This window comes from Alligator mississippiensis, chromosome 2 (genome assembly GCF_030867095.1).
Source record: "Alligator mississippiensis isolate rAllMis1 chromosome 2, rAllMis1, whole genome shotgun sequence".
Taxonomy (NCBI): Eukaryota; Metazoa; Chordata; order Crocodylia; family Alligatoridae; genus Alligator; species Alligator mississippiensis.
This window is the reverse complement of record NC_081825.1, coordinates 289114745-289120744: the sequence shown is the minus strand read 5'-3', so window position 1 is coordinate 289120744 and position 6000 is coordinate 289114745. Positions and strand designations below refer to the sequence as shown.

General features: G+C 52.5%; 1 protein-coding gene across 1 annotated transcript in view; it reads left to right on the top strand.

Moving 5' to 3' along the window:
- The first annotated feature begins 1427 nt into the window (after window positions 1-1427).
- The window catches only part of AKT1 (AKT serine/threonine kinase 1), a 105244-nt gene continuing 100671 nt past the window's right edge, over window positions 1428-6000 (top strand). The window contains exon 1 of the mRNA XM_006271369.4: window positions 1428-1598. The gene's annotated coding sequence lies outside the window, so the exon portion shown is untranslated. The remainder of the gene's footprint in view (window positions 1599-6000) is intronic.

Below are 6000 nucleotides of genomic sequence, written 5' to 3'. Positions count from 1 at the left end.
GCCTTATAACACTGACTCTCAATCAGAGCATTATAGTACCTTGGGGCGCTGTGAGATTCTTTTAAGGGTGATGTGGTGTAATATTAGCACTGTTAAGCGTGCAAACGCCTACACTTGATTCACAAGTTAAGCCTAGAGGCCAAGTCCAGACATGCAGGGGCATGCACTTGCAGTGGCATAAATTGCCATAATGTACACCCCTGCATGTGCGCTTTGTTGTGGGATAAGTTGTCCTGCAATGAGCAGACTACCCTTGCCCAGCTCCCCCTGGCTCTTCAGTACCAGTAGGGCCAGCACTAGTCTTACCTGGTGGCCTGGAGCAGCAGGGGTACAGGTTGGGCAGTACCGAGGCCTAGGCGGTAGTCAGAGTATTGCTCTAGGTGGCCTGGCCTCTGTGCGTGCTTGTCGTATGTGTGTTGCACTGCTTTTTGTTCCATTTGGGGTTTTTCTGCTACCGGGAAATCCCAGCAGTAAATGTTGACCCTGCACTGCAGCACAGGGCACTTTTTAACGTTTGCCTCATCCAGTTTGTGGCACCGCAGCCCGCATGTCCCTGCATGTCTGGACCCGGTCAGAGATTTCAAATAGGAATCTAGAGCGTTAAAACCGCGCTGACCTGCGGAGGCTTTTCCGAGGTCTTCGCAAGAGAAAAAATGCTCTGTTATTATTCCCGTAGTCATAAAATGAGCGCAAGGTCATTTTCCGAGTGGGGCCTTGAATCGAACAAAGGGCTGAGAACCACTGCTGATAACTTTACGGTGCAGCCCGGCGCGCTCAAGCCCCAGCCTGAGGGCCAAATCCACGGGTCCAAATATTGGGCAGTAGGGAAGCAGCGGCCGGTCATTGCTGCTCTCTTAATGACAAATTTCCAAACCAGTGGGGAGCCCCCGGGCTACTTGGACCGTGCAGGGCCGGCTGGGGTGGCGCAAGGCCGATGCGGCGCACGGAGGTGGCGTGGGCCCGACCTCGGCGTGTGTCCCACACCGCTCCTCGAGCCCCACGACCGGCGCCGACCTCACGGCCTGGTCTAGTCGCGCGCAAACACCTGCCCACGCGGCGGGGCTGGCTTCCTCGCGCCCCACCGAGCAGGGGGGCCACCGTGGTCAAACGAAAGCCGGACACACGCAATACATGTAAGGGGGCAGAGGCCTAGTGTGAAACCCTGGGGATGAAACACTGCTCCCCCCACCCCTCCAGGCTCCAGGAGCAGGCTTTGCAGCCTCCCTGCGGCAGGGCCCGGGGTGGCTCCGGGCTGCTTCGCCTCCTCCAGACCCGCAGGCTGCCCCCGCGCAGGGTGGGCGAGCGGGCGGGCGGACAGGCGGGCGGCGGTAGGACCCGGCGGCAGCGCTGGGAGCAGACGGGCTGCGCGAGGGGGCGCCGAGCCCGGCCCGGCCCGGGAGGGAAGGCGGGCGGGCGGGCGGGCGGGCGAAGGGAGGCGGGGAAGGAGCCGCCGGGCAGCGGCAGCAGCAGCAGCGCCCGCCCGGGCCCCATGGGCTGAGCCCCAGCGCCAGCCGCCGCCGCCGCCCGGGGATGGTTTGCGGCCGGAGCAGGAGGCTGCAGCCGCCCAGCTAGGCCCGCGCCGAGGAGCCGCTGCCCGGGTGAGTGCCGGGGCCTGTGCGGGGCCGCCCGCCCGCCTGGGCCCTGCCCTGCCCTGTCCTGCCCTCCCGCGGGAGCCCGGCTCGCCCTCCCCTGCGGCCCGGGCCGGGCTCTGAGGGGCGGGAGGCGCCTCCCGGCCTCCCCCAGCTCCCAGGGCAGGCGGCCTCGCCCCCTCCAGAGACCCCCTGCCTCGCCCCCACGTGGAGCCGGTGCCACTTGGTGGCCTGTTGCGGCTGCCCCCGGCCCCCCAGGGCGCCAGGCGTCCTTTCCGAATTTGCTCTGGTTTCCCCAGGGGCTCGGGGAGGGGGCGAGCTGTCGGCCCCCGCGGGCGGGCGGGCGGGCGGGGGGTTTCGAGATTTCTGTGCCACTAACTTGTGCTTTTCTTCGAGTAGGTTGGGCGCGCGGCTGTTGTGCCCAAATGCCCGCGCGCGTGTGGGCAGCAGCAGTCGCGACGCGCCAGGTTGGAGCGTGTTTGGGAAGCTCGCTGTCCCTCCCCCCCTCCCCCCCTCCCGGGCCTCTGGCTTTTACTGCGAATTTAAATAATTTAGGGCTTGCTTGAGCCTCACGAGAGACGGAGCAAAACTTTGGTAGGGGTATCACGGGGCAGCGCGCACCTGCCAGCTGGCGGGGTTCGAGTAACGGCGCCCTGTGGCCCCCCCATTTTTTCTCCCTTGAGTGTAAAGAGGCGTATTTCTTGTCAGAGAGGTATAAGCAAAGAGCGTCCTGTCTATCCTGATGAATTTCAGAGAGAATCGAGCAATTCTCTCCCTTTCCCGCAGTTTCCGAATGCTTCCTCCAGGGTTGGTCCCCGCTGTGTTGCAAGGTAGAGAGCTGAACTTGTAACCCTGGTCCCACACCTGAACACAATTAACATCCTATCTGTTTTTCACTATGCATTGGAGAGCACTAGGAGTTGCTAATTGCAATGTGGAAGCCTAGGTTAAGTTTGCAGTGTGGAAGAAAAAAAAAAAAAAGAGACAGTTTATATTGCTGTCAACTTCCCTTTGTAATATCAGGACAAGCTTCCCAAACCTTGTGATCAGCCACATGTATAGTAATGACAGTCTGGGTTTTATGTGGTGGTGTTCAAAGCGGAGCATCTTCTGCACTAGCAAGAAGCATCACTAACCACACAAAACTGGTGGGCCACTGTTACATTTTTAAAACCTGAAGTAAGATTTTGAAACAGACTGGTGGTCCATTTTAGGCTTTCTTGAAAGTGAGCTCCTGCAGCTTGAGGGCTTTGGGTCAAATCTGACCTGCCCCCCCCCCCCCAACCTGTTAAGAGAACAGGGGCTTTGAGTGCATTGGTATCACTGGTTCTGTACAGGAGTGGTGGCTGATTTTGTGTCAAGCATGTAGGAGATGTGTTTCATGTCATAGTTTCACAGATGCTCCAACACACAAAGCCGGGCAGGGGCAGAAGGGATAAAGCTCACGTTGTCTGCGTCTACCCTGCCACACACTGCCTCACATGAGGGTGGGGTGATACCCGTTAGATCTGCACCGTCCATTAGGCTATAGTTTCAACTCAAGAGTTGTGGAGAAATAATGGTGTTTCCCCTCCTGCTTTGCTTTTCTATGAGCACAACCTGGCTGTGCAGAATATGTATAGAGACTAAGAGAAAAGTAAGATCTCAGCCTAAGGAAGAAAGGAAGATCAGGTGCATCTTTTAGTTTTGTACCATCTTGGAAGGCAAAAGGGAGGGGTGCATTAGAAAGATACAAAGATGTTAAAAAAAGAGCACCCAGCCCTAAAAGGCTGTCCCAAATACAGCTTCACTCCGCCTTCTGTTGGCAGATTCATTTGCATGGCTTCTTTAAGACGGGTTTTATTGTGCTAGTACATAAGGAAGGGATGCATGTTTAAAATTAATAGTTTATTGAATTTTCACCATTTTTATGCATGTTCTTACTAGCTGTCCCCCATATTAATAGAATAACATATGCAGGGGTACAAGATTAATATGCCATCCATTATTTATTGTACTTACAGCGTTTCTGACTGGTGAGTGTAGGTGATGATATAGTATAGAATAAGGTGGTATAGAAACAAATTTATAAAATTAATAAAAAAGAAAGGGCTAATTGTTTATCTCCAGTTCTTGACAACACTGTCATATGCATTCTCTCACAGGTTAGATAAGTCAGACTGTAGTCATCTCAGATGCCCTGCGTCACTGGGAACCATTCCTAGATTTGCATAGATGAGGGTAACAGTCATCCATTTTTGTTCAGCTTGTGCAAAAGGGAACCTTCTCTCATTTTGGCCATAACTAATAATAAACATTAATTTACTTCTAGGGTGGGCTGCCGCTGCAGCCTGGGACTGCGCTGGGCTCTTCCCAGCGGGGTGTTGAGTGGGACTGCACTCGAGGCAGGCAGCAGCTCTGGGAGGGGAGGTTGGGGACTATGGTGAATTTTGGGGTGACTGCAGCCCCCCCCACAATTCCCCTTTCCAGCATCTCTTCTACCTGCCCAGAGCACAGCCCGGTGCAGCCCCGGCCCCAGCCCGCAGTAGCAGCCTGCCCCACGCAGATCCGGGGGGCACACCCCTCCATGCCCTCCTGGGGTGTGTGCAGTGGCAGGAGCTGCCCCTCCCCCTCCCTGTGCCCCCTGGACAAGCCTGGCTCTGTCCCACACCCTGCTCCACCCTTGCTGGGCAGCGCCTGCCCCAGCCCCACTCCTTCCCTCACTGCAGAAGCCTTGATCTGCCCCCCCTTTCCTGACACCCTTTCCCTTCCCTCTTTCCTTCCACCACGACAGACTTACCAGTCAGACACCGCTCTTCAAGCTGCATATCGGAAATCGGATCGGTATCAGCTAATACGCCTCCTTAAAAATCAGCTATCGGTATCGGCCCAAAAAAATCTCTGTGGGCGCACCCCTAGTTTTCTTTGCTGCCACTAAACAACACTTCAGCACAGTTGAATAAAGAGCACAAGGCCAGATTGTGGTGTGTCTGTATGCTGGTATGTAGGAGTATTAGGTGCCCTCTTACTTCCTTGTGCCATGCTGTCATTTCTAATGCAGTGAACCACTGTCATACCAGCTTTTCCCTTCACCCCACCTTCCCAGGAGGGATGAGATGTGTCTGGCAGTATTATTACACCTGCACATTGGGGGCTCTCTGTTGCCTTAAGTCTATACCTGGTACATCTTGGAGACTAGGAGGGAAAGCAATTCCCAACTCAGTTGGGCAGCAGTAGGGGCAGTAAAATAACATGGTCTGACAATCTAGCCTTTCATTCATAGGACAGTGCTATGAAAATATGTAAGAGGTGGGAACCCATGCGGGCATGGAGTACCTCAGACTGAGACGCCAGAATTTCTTGTCATTGTATTGCTTCTTATAGTCTTGGGATTGTTCTTCCTACTAACTTAATTTGCTTTCAACTTTCTCTTATCTGATTACTGAAAAGGGATTGATTGCTTTAATGCCACTCCTGAATTTAAAACATGAAGGTACAATGTATAGTGCCTTGTCCTATTGTGGCACAGTATTATAAAGTGTTAACTTTCACACTGCACTGTTCCATTTTCAGACTTCAGCTGTGATAATCGTAGGGTTTTTGTTCAACACTTTACAAATTGCTCTGTGCTTCAGAGAAGCCTTTAAATGAGGTCTAGTCTCCTGTTGATGCCTACGCATGAGTCTAGTTAACATCAGTAGGTGTTGCATATGCACACTGACAGAGGCATAAAAGCCCATCATGTTTGTCAAGATGTATCTTAACTTGTCAAAAGGAGCTTGTCCTAAGATAACTATTCCTGAGGAAGCTACCCTCCATTTTGTTGCACGCAGTTCTATACTTGTGTGTGAGGTTAAGAAATTCCTGCCTGTCTGTGCTCCAGCATCAGGTTTTGTGTTTTCCCTTCCCCCGGGCAAACCTCTTGTCTGTTTCTTGGAGTTGATAATTATAAGCAGTGAGACATGGCAGATTCCTAAGTTGGAAAAACAGTATGCTTCTCAGGAAAAAAAATGACATGTAACTTGTAAAGATGCAGAACTGTGATAAGTAGTGAAAGTTCATAGAAAAAAGAAAGAGGGACCTGGCCTCCTTTTTAATCCATCTCTTCCCACTTTAAGTTGTATGATTTGTTTATTCAGTGACTGAAATACTTCAATTTTTTAACTTCCTTAGATACCTAAACACTGGTAATGAAATATGGAACAGCTCATCTCTACCAGAGCTTAAAATGTAGATAGGTTCATAATGATCTCAGGTCATTACTCTCTGAAATCTCCTCGGGAGTTAGATGAAAATACTTGATCTGAGTCCATTTTTAATGGACAGATATCACCATCCTGATTGGAACTAATTGTTCCAGCTGTTGCAGATCCACATAGAGCTGGTATAGGCTGAATAGGCAAAAAGATGCGGTCCTTTAAGATTAGGAGAA